The sequence below is a fragment of the Barbatula barbatula genome, assembly GCF_947034865.1.
Source record: "Barbatula barbatula genome assembly, chromosome: 21".
Taxonomy (NCBI): domain Eukaryota; kingdom Metazoa; phylum Chordata; class Actinopteri; order Cypriniformes; family Nemacheilidae; genus Barbatula; species Barbatula barbatula.
The window spans coordinates 1396211-1410472 of NC_136784.1; positions in this window are offsets into that span (position 1 = coordinate 1396211).

Here is a 14262-nt window from a genome sequence, read left to right on the forward strand (position 1 = left end):
TGTTGGAAAATCAACATCAACTTTAATTTTATAAAAATCGATATGAAAGTTGTCTGCCATTAAGTGAAAATTGATTTGTTTTTCTTAAGGCTGTGAATCTTAATCAGTATTTAGCCAAGATGTTATATGCTCTCGTATCTGTTAGTAGCTTTGGATAAAATCTTCTGCTAAATAAAAAAATGTAAATTATTGTTAGAACAATTAAGTAATGAATTAAATAAAAGTATAGTCTTTCAAATGTTCGGACACTAATGCAAAGGATATTACATCAACAGTATTCTAAGGTGTTGCAGGTGGTTGCCAGGGCAGTAACGTTCGGTTGCTAGGGTGTTCTGATTCATAACTGGGTAGTTCCTTGCAAGAACCATTATGATGTGAACTTATCAAAAGTGCCGATTACTGTCACGTGACATGTTTTTACTTATTAGGTTCTCACAGTCTTCTTATTTACCTCTGTATTTGTTTTTATTTATAATTTTTTAACCATATACTGTATAAAAAATTTAATTATACAGAATTTTACAGATTTTCCATGTAAAATGTAAAGACAAACTTCAATGTTACCTTTTTTTACAGATAATTGATTTATTTTTGAAATACGGTTAAAACCCGTGAAATTACAGGAGAAGACCACACATTTATAAGAAAAACAGGGAAAAGTGTAATTTTACACTTTCTTTTACTAGATTTATTTTATTTACAGTTTATTTTTTAAATACATTTACATTTAGTCATTCAGCAGATGCTTTTATCCAAAGCGACTTACAAAGAGTTCGGGGAGCAATAAGCGATATGTCATAAAAAAGCAATAGAACAATAGGTGCTCATACAAAGTTACAAAGTTACTTACAATAAAATAACTATAAAAAGTATAAAATTATAGAACAAGACAACACATTTATAAGAACAATGGGGAAGCTTTTTAACATATATCCTTGTATCCTATAATTATATATATATTTGGTCTGAAAATAATCTTAATGTTGCATTCTTAAACAGATGAACACTCGAGCAAGCCTTCCATCTTCACACACTTTGGGTTGTGATACACCGGCCGGCCACTTTCAAAACTTCTGTTTCTCTGCTGAGTGTAGCTGTATGACAAACAAAGCCTCTTTGTAGCTCCATTAAGAAATTTATTGGGCTTAAAAACATCGTTGTCCAGCACTAAAGCGCACATTCCCGTTAAAGGTCAATCATTGCAAATCCATTCACATTTAACAAACCGCTGGAGTCGTTCATCAAAGCGGTGTTAGGTATGTTTTTATATGCAAACGATCAGGAAAACAAGTCTGTGTTTTAGTGTGGGATGTGAATGAGCTTTTGTTGAGGAAATGAGTCAGGCGCTAAATGTCTCATCAGATCTCTATAGGGTCCGACGGCCTTTCTAAAGGGCTTCGGATGGCCGGTGATTTTGGGGAGTTCCCTGCTGCCATTAGACTCTGTTTGGAGATTAGCTGCGTCTAGAGTTTAAAGTGTGAGAGTGTCGTGGCCATTCAATGGGTTTTTTTCACAGCATGCGATGATGTAGGTGTGACGTCCCTACTTGCTAAATGTGGAAACTTTGCTTTTTAACGGCTAACATTACAGGCTTTTTACACTTGTGTGCAAGTGATTATTGCAATGGTTCCGATTCTGTCTGAAAAACAAGTTTGGCTTTGAAATGAATACTGTGTATAACGTCAAGCACAATATTTCATGTATTTCATGTCAGGCTGACCTTCATATGAGACTTGTGTTTGCTTGTGTCGGCCCATTCAACGATCCATGTGCTTTTATTTTTAATATTGACCAACACTTCATATGTTGTCGCCTCTTTCTCCTTTCCATCTTGTGACCGATGATCCAATATGAATGTGAGTTCAGCATGTATAAGCAGACGACCCCGTGACCTGTTAAACGCTTTCACACGATCTCATTAAACACATGACTCCATTGTAAGCAACCCTGACTCATATTGAAATACTAAAAATCATTGTTTGTTATCAGGACCACGTTAAGGTTAGGTTTACGGTTAGGTTGTTTGGAGGGAGAGCCGTCGTGATTTAAGCTGTCATGTCACTTTGCCCGTCTCTCTCTCGCTCTCTCTTGTTTTTCTGTTTATTTGCTTGTCCTGTATTCTCAGTGATCTAACCTTTCACAAAGCATCGCAGTGTAAACGCTCTCTCTTAGAAACAGGAGGTAAAGTGAGATTAGTTAAAGTTGCATGCGGTCCTGCAGCATTGTGCAAGCTTTAAATTTACTTGACGTTTCATTGGACAACAGTCGGCGATCATTGAAATTCTGTGTTCGTCCCCTTAAATCCAAAAGCTTTAATTACGGCTGTTTGTGTTGCTCTGTAAACAAAGGAGAAGAATCTAGAAATCACGGCTACTTGCTGTGTACTGATGCAACAAATACAATTGCAAGCTGCGTATGTATTTCTTTGAAGCTTAAAATCATTTTGATGCATAAACATCACATGTCGTATTTTGTCAATTGCATATTGTGTAATACTATATCTACTTTTTTATGCATGAAGCACTGTATGCAACTATTTTACAGCCTGGCTGTGTGCCTTTCTATTCTATTCTATTCTATTCTATTCTATTCTATTCTATTCTATTCTATTCTATTCTATTCTATTCTATTCTATTCTATTTGGTTGCTTCGGTGTTTTTAGGTGGTTGCTGGGGTCTGCTGCATGGTTTGTGGTCGTTTACACCCCTGAGGGTGATATTTTTGTCCATGTGTATTGTTTGGGTCCTTCGTTGCATGTCCATTTGGAAGTTGTGATGATGTTTCATCTGCCAGACACAGATGTTGTCGGACGAGAACCTAAATGTGAATATTGAAGCGCTTTGAAGTGTTACAGTAGGTGGTTTAGAGTGTTTGTTTGTATGTGTACAGTGTCAGATTTTGTCACGTCTTAATGCACTCATCTGTATGAGAGGGAGTCAATGGTAACAGCGTGTGAAATGTAAGAATGTCTTACAGCCCTGTGGAGTAAAAAGCCTGTTTGTGCTACAGTTCGCTGATAAATCAATCTCTCCCTGATGTCCATTGTAGTCCATGTCCCATGACGGTGAAGTTATGCAAGACGATTCTGTAAAATAAATTTGATTTGTGTTTATAGTTCTTATACTCAGAAATGCTGATTGAATCATTCAAGCCAGCCGTGTTACCAATGAAATAAAATGCACAGGAAAATCTAAAGTATGCATGTCCCATAGCAAGACATTTTTCACATTCAAAATAAGAATTTGCTCCAGAAGCATCTTGTCAAAGGGATTCCTCACGCAAAAATGAATATTCTGTCATAATATATTAACCTTCCAGTTGTTCCAAATCTGTAAACATGTCTTTGTGAACACAGAGAACAATATTTGGAAGAACACTAACAGATTTTGCCCCCCGTTGACTCCCATAGTAGGAAAAAATACGATGGTAGTCAAAAGTACCCCAGAACTGTTTGCTGTCCAACACTCTTCAAAATGTCGTCTTTTGTGTGCAACAGAACTAAATAAAAGTTGTTTTCCTACTACGGGGGTAACATCTTTTTGGATTTTCATTTTTGGGTGAAGTATTCCTTTCAGATTTCTATGAACCCCTTATGATAGAAATGTGTGTTTTGTCCATTTTCTTGTTTTCATTTGTCTGAGCAAAACCAAGCTGAGAATGCTAATGCTTTTCACATTTCCATTGCAATATCTCTCATCACCATAAGGGAGCAGCACAGAGTCTCTTTCCCTTCTCTTTCCCAACCTTACAAAAATCTGTATAAAAGAGTATGTATGATCCAAATGAAGAACTCTGCACGTCTGACTCGTTCCTCGCAACTTTCAGTCGGTGGTGTAAAACTGTTTTCATAGTTTGTACCGTGAGGTTGTGATTCCAGTAAGCTCAGAAGCTGAGATGACAGGAGTCCTGCAGTCACAGCACTGTTAAACAGAAGGGCTTTCTTAAACCCCACATAAACCTACACGTCTGAAATAATGAGGCCTCCAAAACACGCAACAGGTTGTTTTTCATATTCCTGTGATGTTTGACTACTAGCTGCGCTTTCAAGCCTTTCATTTCAACTTTTTATTAGACAGATTAAGGTTTTAAGAAGTTAATGAAATGTGGCTTTAGTGTGTATGTTGGTCTGACTGCATTTATTTGGGGATTTATGGAAACCCGCGTGAGAAGCATTGGCTTACATCGTCCATACATTTCCCTCCTATAGAGTGACCGATTTTCACCAGCTTTTTCCAGAACCTTCAAAGCAACCGGGTGAGATTTATGTCAAAATCCTTTGTTGTCAGTATTGATTTGATACGTAATTAAAAATGACAGTTTCTGGGGAATATTTCATACCAAAATGTGAATTTACTAGTTGGCCTGTTTAGCACATAAAGCTGTCATATGAATTATAGGCCCGGTTTCATAGGCAAGGCTTAGCCTAAGCCAAGACTATACCTTAGTTAATTTAGGCCGTTTAAGTCGCTTTTATTAAAAAGTCACAAAAAAAACATTACTGATGTGCATCTTGAGACGAAACCGAAGCGGCAACATGTAACTCTGTGTTTTGACATTATAAAATGTAAAACAATGGATTAATGTTCATTCCATGCGGTAACCTTTTCATATGCATAAATCAAAGTAAAATAAATCTGTTATAACGCAATACAGCTCAGAAACAGAGTTTTCGCAGTACCTGTGTCGTGTGTGTTTATGGGAAGGATTATCTCATAAGTTTGACAGTCTGAAAGTGGAAATGTTGCGTATAGATCAGAGAAAGAGATCTGTGGCTTACTGTGCCAGGTCTGGTCCGGTATTAAAGCACCCGTGGACGTCACAGGACTCCAAACAGGTATCAGCTTTAGCGTGAGAAAACGGCACAACCTTTCCGCAGAAAGACACTCTATAGGCTTAAGCGGACACATACGGTGTTAGGTATAGAGTTCTGGAGAACAACTGAACAAACTAATGTGTGTCCGGGTATCAGGTGTGTCTCTAAAGTCCGCAGTGAAAGTACTTAATGGTTCTGGATCACGTGTTAAGTGAATCATTGTTAGTGTCGGTGAAAGAAATGACTTGTTTTCTTTATTCCTTGTGTAATCACAGCTAACTTTATTTCACTAAGAAAGTTCACTTATAAAAGAAAATTTGTGCATTGTTTTTGCTCTTCTTTAAGGTTAGTTTAAATTATAAAATTGATATGTGTTATTTATTATTTATGCATTTTGCATTTCTGTTAGAAGTCATTGAAAACTCTTTCTTTCTTTCTTTCTTTCTTTCTTTCTTTCTTTCTTTCTTTCTTTCTTTCTTTCTTTCTTTCTTTCTTTCTTTCTTCATTTTTTGTTTATTTTATATTGAATCAAACAATAAACAATAAAGAAGCATCACATTGTTTTTGTCATAGCCATTGCTTTTTATTTTATTTAGGGGTACAATAAAAGGAAATAAATGCTTCAGAATAACACGTTATTGAGTGTTATATTTAAATTCAATAATGTTAAATACTTTGTGTATAAAAAAGTTACTGAAAACAAAGATAGAAACACTTTTGATTTAAACACTGACATTGTGAGGAGAGCGAAGGCTTTTTCTGTGTATTTTCTAAGAGCTTAAAGTCTCGGCATATCTGAGCACAAAGTCATCAGGTTGCCAGCACCAGCGTTTGTCGTCAAGTCTGAGATGTTTAGATATGTATCCCGTAACTTCATCCTGTAATTGATCGTGAAAAAAACCAAACCGTCTACAAATCTATATATAAAAATTCAAATATTGTCTTGTATGATCTAAAATGAAGTCACATCTACAAAGTGTCTGTGTCAGCCTGACCTCTGGGTTGAGTTTGGTAGAATACAAGGCAAGCACAACAGTGAAGCTCACATTAACAGAGAATCTGTGCCGAATGTCATAAACACAAACACATAAACGAACAAATAGACAAACACAGATAAATCAGTACATCACAGAAGATAAGGTCTAATTCAAGATTCTCAAAACATAAAGGATGCCGCTGCAAACAAAAACAATAATGTTTGTTTTTCTTATATTACTGCCTTGGCATGACGGGTTTGTCTTTCATTCCCTGTCTACAGTTCACATCTCATGGACGAAGGTTTCTTGATCTCTTTTTTGTGGCAGAGGAGGGTTTGCTCCGCTTGCGTGCTGATGCATTATGGGATTTGGTTGCCCGTTGGACTGGAACTGGAGCGGGTTTCACCACTGCCACCTCCTCTGAGTCTGGGGCTTCGACCTCTGAAGAGAGAGACAGAGAGTTCGCAAAAATGGTTCGACTTGTAGTTGAAACGTTTATTTGCTGTTTGCATGTGTAATCTGAAATTTACCATCATGGTCTTCCATACTAGATTGAGCTGCATCTAGAGACAAAAAAAAACATTAGATTTTAATAGCGAATGGTTGAAGCTCATGAGAGAAAACAAAGTATTTTGTAAAATTCCTAGATACTGTAGTGTATTGAACCTTACCAGAGTAAATATTCAATTATACTAGTGTAGTTTTACAATAAATGTAGTAAATATTAAATATAATACAGATCACGAGTTTACTATCGTTACAGAATACTATAGTATACATTTACAAAGTTGAGTTATTACGATGGCCAAAGTTTACTAAAGTACTAAAGTATATGCAGTACTTTTTTATCTAATATATTTTATGAAATCATCAGCATCGAACAAACACTGCCATGATGTAAATACAGTTTAAAAATATTTTTTCCCCAATGCACAAATGACACATTTTAGTGGAAATATAAAAGTAATGTCATAATGCAAAACGATTGTAAATTATGTTTTCCTGCACTAGATGATGCTCATGTTGCTACACTACACGTGTGACACAGTCTGTGCTACTTTGAATATATTCTACCTAGACTATATAGTATATCTAAAAGTATAATTAATTATTGCACATAATACAATTACTCACCTGCTTTGGGTACATCATTTACTTGAGGTGCTGAGAAGAAAGAGACGTCTAGTGTTAATGCATTTTGTCTTTCATCGTGTTGTTTAGTGTGAAATGATATGAGTACAAATTAAAATGCGAGAATTTTCTTCTTTTCTGATACTCACAGTTATTTCCTGTCTCTGCACTAGTACTGCTGGCATCTAATTGATGACATAGGACGATTCATTATCACAATTATCAGTGATGTTTATTTTTACAGCTGATCGTCAATAGTTCAATTGAATTTTTTAATCATCATTTGTTATACCTGCAGTTGCTCCATTATAATACAGCAGCTCATCTGGAAATAAAGAAAAATCACAGGTGAGATCTCAGTATCATCTTCATTCCATCAGTAGTATAAATTGAACGGAAAGCAAATGCAGACTTTTGCTCACATATTGTGCTTCTTATGATTTTTCATCTTTTACAAGAGATCTAAAATAAGTCGTTCACTTTAAGATAAGTCCCTGTTGACCTTGCATAGTAATTTGTATTCCTACTATGGAAAGCCAAAAGGGGACACATTTGGACGTGAGCTACTCAGGTTTGCCGATTCGTTTTTTGTCAAGATTTTAAATTAAAGTATTTTTTTCAATACAAATGTATGCTGTGTGTTTTAATTTAAAGCTCTATATTCAACAATTAGTTTCATTTCTCCTAAGGACATTTTAGAACAGATGTGTGAGCTCTCAGACACCACTAGAGGGCAGACTTGTGTAGACTAACACTAGACTACATCTTGTCTGCATCTTGAGGAAATGTTTGGCACTGCTCACCCACAAATACAAATCCTGTTCTCATTTATTCCCCCTCTGTGTTTCACTCTTTTTTCAGTTGATCCCAAAACGATTGGTTTTGTGTTCACACAATGGAAGTCAATGGGGTTCAGTGTTGTTTGGTTATCAACATTCCTTAAAACATCTTTTGTGTTCTGAAGACGAAAGGTTTTCTTGTGAACTGTGCTGTGATAGGTTATAGGTTAAATTATAAAGCTACAGCAGCTGAACAGATCTCCTATGTGTATGAGTTATGTATGTGAAACCGAGCTGTGCTGTCCATGCAGTGGTTGAAATGTTCGTTTCTAAAAATGACAATCCTTCTGTTTATCGTGAATGTTTAACACCAGACTTTCATTAACCAGCTTCTCTCCCGCATGTGATGGATGATAAACTCACCGTTGGGGAGGTCGGACAAAACCAAGTTCATACTTTCTGTGAACAACAGAACAGAAAAGCAGTCGGGTGAGACCATTACATTTATTCATTTGGCAGACGCTTTTATCCAATGCAACTTACATTGCATTATACTATACATTTACACTGCACATTGATTCAGAAACAGGATGTGCACACTTACCAGTCGGTGCCTCGTCTGAGGTTGAGTCCTGATCTGTGGTGGACAAAAATATTCCTTTTTATACATTTTCATCATTTTATTTCTACATGAATATTAACAGGGAGCCTTGAAAACGCGTTGAATGTTTCGGACGCATTGTGTTTTTACCTGTGGCAAAAATGGCTTGGGACCCTCCATCAGCTAAAATGAAAAATTAATATTTAATTGCATTTTTCAGTTAAAAGTAATTAATGTTATGAACAATGTGAAAACATCTGACATTTGGGTTCATATGTTAAAGGCTATTTATGCATTGCTTCATATGATACACGTTAAGTAAAATAAAAATTCTCTGTGATGATAAATATCTCAAACTTGATGATGATTGAAATGATTCAATCACCTGCGTCAATGTCTGCTTCGACCAGAACCAGCGCCAATGAGCAGAGGATAAGAATGTACCTGTGACATAACACAAATAATCATTCATGAATACAGACAAATAGTGGCATCTAATGAAAAACATGTGCGTTGTGCATGTGGTATTGCATATTGGTAGAGCGTATTTACATCAGTTCCATTAATGAAGAAAATCTTTCATGCCTCCATCACTGAATGGTTGACGATAATGGACATTTGTTTTTGTTTCTTTTAAAATACATTCAGTATACAGTCTTTTGTTACTTATTAGTAAGAACATCAAGTCAGTCAACATCAGTTTCTCACGCTCAATGTTTTTTTGTCCTACTGTGGTAGTGGATGATGTCCCAGAACTGAACATTCTTCCAAATATCTATGTCTGTGTTCATTGGAACAAAGAAATGCATACAGGTTTGAAACAACCTGAGGGTGAGTAAAACGAAGTCCGATTTTTCATTTTTGGATGAACTATCCATGACACAAAATAGTGTTTATTATTTGTTTATACTGTTTATCTAAACATAACCTTCATTCTAAACTTAATTTTCTTACATTTAACTTTTACTAACTCAAATGCAATGGTATCATTATCAATGATGTATATTCATCATAACATTTCATAGAGATACGTATGCATCATGTGCCAATATCTTAAGCTTCTCACAGATGCTGTGAATTGAAATTTCATCTTAAACGTATAAACAGTAGACACTTTCTGTAATATCAACTCCTATGATGTGTGCATTTCTAAATAGTTTAATTGTGATGATATGAAGGTAAGTAAAGTGAAGTCTTGTGCTCTGCTGTGTTGTGTGTCTCAGTCATAGATGAAGTGATGTCAGGTGTCTTACCTGGTGAGCATGGTCGGAGGTCAGAGACGGGCTCCTGCAGTTTACAGTACACTATGTAGTATTGCACTTGAACTGGTCCTGTGTCGACACCGTCCGTCAACGCTTTTATACCTCTTCGAAAGCCATTGAGATTGTGGGAGGAGAGCTGCGCTTATTGTGAAAGAAGAGAAGAGGGGAAAAACAGCTTCATCTTGGATTACGTTAATTGCACGGCTTAATGTAAGGATTCGTATGTCTCCTGTACATTCCCAATGAAAGATTCTCTATCGCCTCCTTTGTGTGACAGTGAACCTTCTGTTACCTGCTGCATATTTGACATGTTTCGCTCTCTCTGTAGGTGGAAGTGTTGCGTTACTGTGGAAAGTTGTGATGCGAGCAGGAGGTCGCGGTTGACCTGATCTTCAGGTGGTCTTTGACCTGTGCACGTCAGTCCGATGGTGGGTTTACTCAATGGGGGGATTCCCTGGGTCTCAGGGCAGTATTCGGAGGGAAAGGTTATCCTAATTGCTCTGTAAGGCAATAGCGGCCTGGCACACGATAAATAGACGTTTACCTCAGTAAAAAGCCTGGTGTTGGGGAAATGGCGCTTGTTTTTTGGCCTCTTGTTGTCATGATGCCAGCGATAAAGTCGCCGCTGATGGAGGTATTAGTGCTCAGCGCTGCAGGAAAGACTGTGAGATCCGTGTTCAGGAAATTCCTGCTTTTTCTCGAGATTAATTTTGAGAGAGAGACAGTCTGGAAAACAGTGTCGGGTAACGTCTTGGGCCGAGCGCATGACCTGTCGTTTTGAGGTACGTTGACTTGCCAGAAGGTCGGGAATTCACCTGAAGGTCACGATTAGACGTGGGAGGAATTCGAGAGGTATGACGTAAGTCTGCCGCGATGACACAAATAACGCCTCGAGTATTTCAACAAACAATGGCCTGACAAAGATCTCTGAGAATTTCACAAACACGTGAAAGCGTGAGACTAAAATCTCTTGTACGTCCCAACGAGGGACTCGTCCGTCCGTGGACATTCAATCTGTTGACTATTTTTCCTTTTATCAGACCAAGCTCCTGCCAATGGAAACGGGCCGTCTCTAGACAAGACAGGAAGTCTGCCCATCTGGGTTTTACCTTTCGTGGTAAAATGGAACGGGCCGCTCTGAAGCAGAACCGGGGTTAGAGTTTTGATAATGGGAGAAAGTGTTCCTGTGTAATAGAGTTACATTTGACATGTCCTCCGCCGTGGTATTTCGGAGCAGCCTCGCCCGCTATCAAAGGACTCCTCTGTCTGCACCCTAAAAGGAATTTTCCCTTTAAAAGCGTAAATGGATAATTAACCATTGAGGATCCCTCGCTAGGCCACATTACGGCCGCTTAGCTGTCTTTTCAAGAAACACGTTGCCGAGGGAAAGCTTTGAAAGCTGGTAAGGTCAGATTTACATGTGTATGTGAAACGGGCCCGAGGGCACACGGGACCGCTGGAAATGAACGGGACCGTACATAATGTACTCATTCGGGATAGAAAAAAGGCACGTTACATTAGAGAAAACCACCTCGCTCGGGTTACTCGACCGTCAGGATTAGTATGAACTCGGAAACCTTTGTTTGTCAAGGTGTGTTGGCATGATTTCAGCAACAGAGCCATTAATGAACACACGATTCAATTAAGAAGTAATAGGTCCCCATTTGATAGAATTACTCATAACCTGAAGGTATTTTTACATAAAACATATAATCCTCCTGTATTTCTTAAACTATATTGTCACAATATCCTTATTTATTTAAATACTAATATATTGTGAAACCTTTTGGATGAAAAGTTCTGTTTATTCTCGAACACTGCCGAATGGCCTTTCTTGGTTGTGTGTTCGTTCAGTATGTTTGCAAATAGATTTAAAATAGAATAAATATGAAAGGTATGAAAAAGGCTTGTGTATCGTGAAGATTGAAGAATTATTTTGCAATAAAGCAACTATCACACAAATTCGAGTGCTGTTTGATTTGTGCGGTCGGTAAAAAGCCGTGACCTCTCCTGATAAAGTCATAATTTTCAAGATAAGTTTCATTGCCTTCCATCATCGTGGAAAAATGACGCTCTTTGACCAGCACATACCAGACAGGATTTATTCAGCGGCTTATGGGATTGAATCACATTTTAATACAGAGAAAGTATCACATGAGACTGATAATATGGTCGATTACTCTGCATTCTATCAAATAGTTTGATACCTGTTACTTTCACAGGTATTAAACGCCAAGACTGTCCTGATTCGTACTTCAGACATGTTCTACGTCTAAACCATCTGCCGCATGCCGAAGGCGACGCAATGCTAATAACCTTCACAATGTCTCACTGCTAGCAACTGCCCCTTCTACTTTCCCAATAGGATTGTGGAACTGCCAATCTGCTGTGAACAAAGCTGATTTCATTACAGCTTTTGTTAAACATTCTGGTCTTTCCATTGTAGCACTTACAGAAACGTGGATCAAACCAGAGGACTCTGCCACTCCCGCTGCCCTCTCCCATAACCACACTTTCTCCCACAGCCCGCGCATCACAGGAAGGGGTGGAGGCACCGGTCTACTCATCCCCAAAGACTGGAAATTCAATCAGCTAACACCCATGTGTGACAACACCTCCTTCGAGTTTCATGCTGTTACTATCACCCACCCTGTTAAAAGTCATTTTGTAGTTCTATATCGTCCCCCAGGTCAGCTTGGACATTTCTTGGAGGAGCTGGATGTGCTTCTTTCATCCTTCCCTGAGGATGGTACTCCCCTGGTGGTACTAGGTGACTTCAACATCCACATTGGAAAGCCACAGGCCGCTGACTTCGTCAACCTGACCGCATCATTTCTCCTCGAGCAGGTTTCCACATCAGCAACCCACAAGTCTGGAAACCATCTAGATCTGATCTTCACAAGGTACTGCTCCACTCATCACTCTCAGGTCACCCCGCTGCACACGTCTGATCACTTCTTCGTCACCCTTGACCTCGACCTCACTGCTCCGGATATCGCAGATGTCTTACCGATGGTCACCTTCCGGCGCAACCTGCGGTCTCTCCCTCCCTCCTGTTTTTCCTCTGCTGTCTTCTCTGCACTCCCCCCCTCTGATGAGCTCTCTCTTTTAGATACAGACAATGCCACAGACACCCTGTGTTCCACGCTTTCATCCTGCTTGGACAACCTATGCCCCCTTGCATCTGGACCAGCCCGTCCATCCCCGTCGGCTCCCTGGTTATCGGATGTCCTGCGTGAGCATCGCGCCAGCCTCCGGTCAGCTGAGAGAAAATGGCGCAAGTCAAAGGACCCTGCTGACCTCTCTCTCTACCAATCTCTTCTCTCTTCTTTCTCTGTAGATGTCACCTCTGCAAAAACAGATTACTACCACTCGAGGATCATCAACTCTCCGGACTCTCGAACGCTCTTCAAAACCTTCTCTGCTCTCCTCTGTCCGCCTGCTCCTGCACCTTCATCGGAGTTAACAGCTGCTGATTTTGCATCGTTCTTCGTAAAGAAAACTACTGCCATCAGCAGCCAGTTCTCTACGCCACCATCTGTCGAACCCGCCCACATCCCTGACACGTGTGTGCTCCCTGCCTTTTCAACTCTGTCTGAAGCTGATGTCTCAAAGGTCATTGGCTCCAACCACCCTACCACCTGCCCACTGGATCCCATCCCCACCCATCTCCTACAGGCCATCTCTCCAACGGTTGTGCCTGCTCTGACCCACATCATCAACTCCTCGCTCACCACTGGGACATTTCCCACAGCGTTCAAAGAGGCCCGCATCACACCGCTTCTAAAGAAACCCACCCTGGACCCTGCACTTCTAGAAAACTACAGGCCTGTCTCCCTTCTTCCCTTCATCGCCAAAGCCCTGGAGCGAGTTGTGTTCAATCAGCTCTCCTCCTTTCTCATGCAAAACAACCTCCTGGACAGCAATCAGTCTGGGTTCAAGACCGGTCATTCCACAGAGACTGCACTGCTCTCCGTCATCGAAGCCCTGAGACTGGCAAAAGCAGCATCCATGTCATCTGTGCTCATCCTACTGGATCTGTCTGCTGCCTTTGACACTGTCAATCATCACATCCTCCTGGCTTCCCTCAGTGCTATGGGTGTCTCTGGAATGGCGTTGCAATGGTTTGAGTCCTACCTCTCGGGTAGGTCATTCAGAGTATCCTGGAGAGATGAGGTCTCCGCGTCCCAACAGCTCAACACAGGGGTGCCACAGGGCTCAGTGCTTGGACCGCTACTCTTCTCCATTTACATGACATCCCTCGGCTCGGTCATTCAGAAGCATGGCTTCTCCTATCACTGCTATGCCGACGACACACAACTCTACTTGTCATTTCAACCGGACGATCCGACGGTCGCTGCTCGCATCGCGGCATGCCTGAGTGACATCTCGCTTTGGATGAAGGATCATCATCTGCAGCTAAACCTTGCAAAAACGGAACTGCTTGTGATCCCGGCCAACCCAAAGATTCACCACAACCTTACCATTCAACTAGGCTCATCAACGATTACACCGTCCAGCACAGCCAGAAACCTGGGAGTGGTAATCGATGATCGGCTTAACCTCACAAGTCATGTTGCCAGCACCACCCGGTCCTGTAGATTCATCCTCTACAACATTAGGAAAATTAGACCTTTCCTATCGGAGCACTCTACGCAAGTCCTAGTCCAGGCTCTTGTCCTGTCCAAACTGGATTATT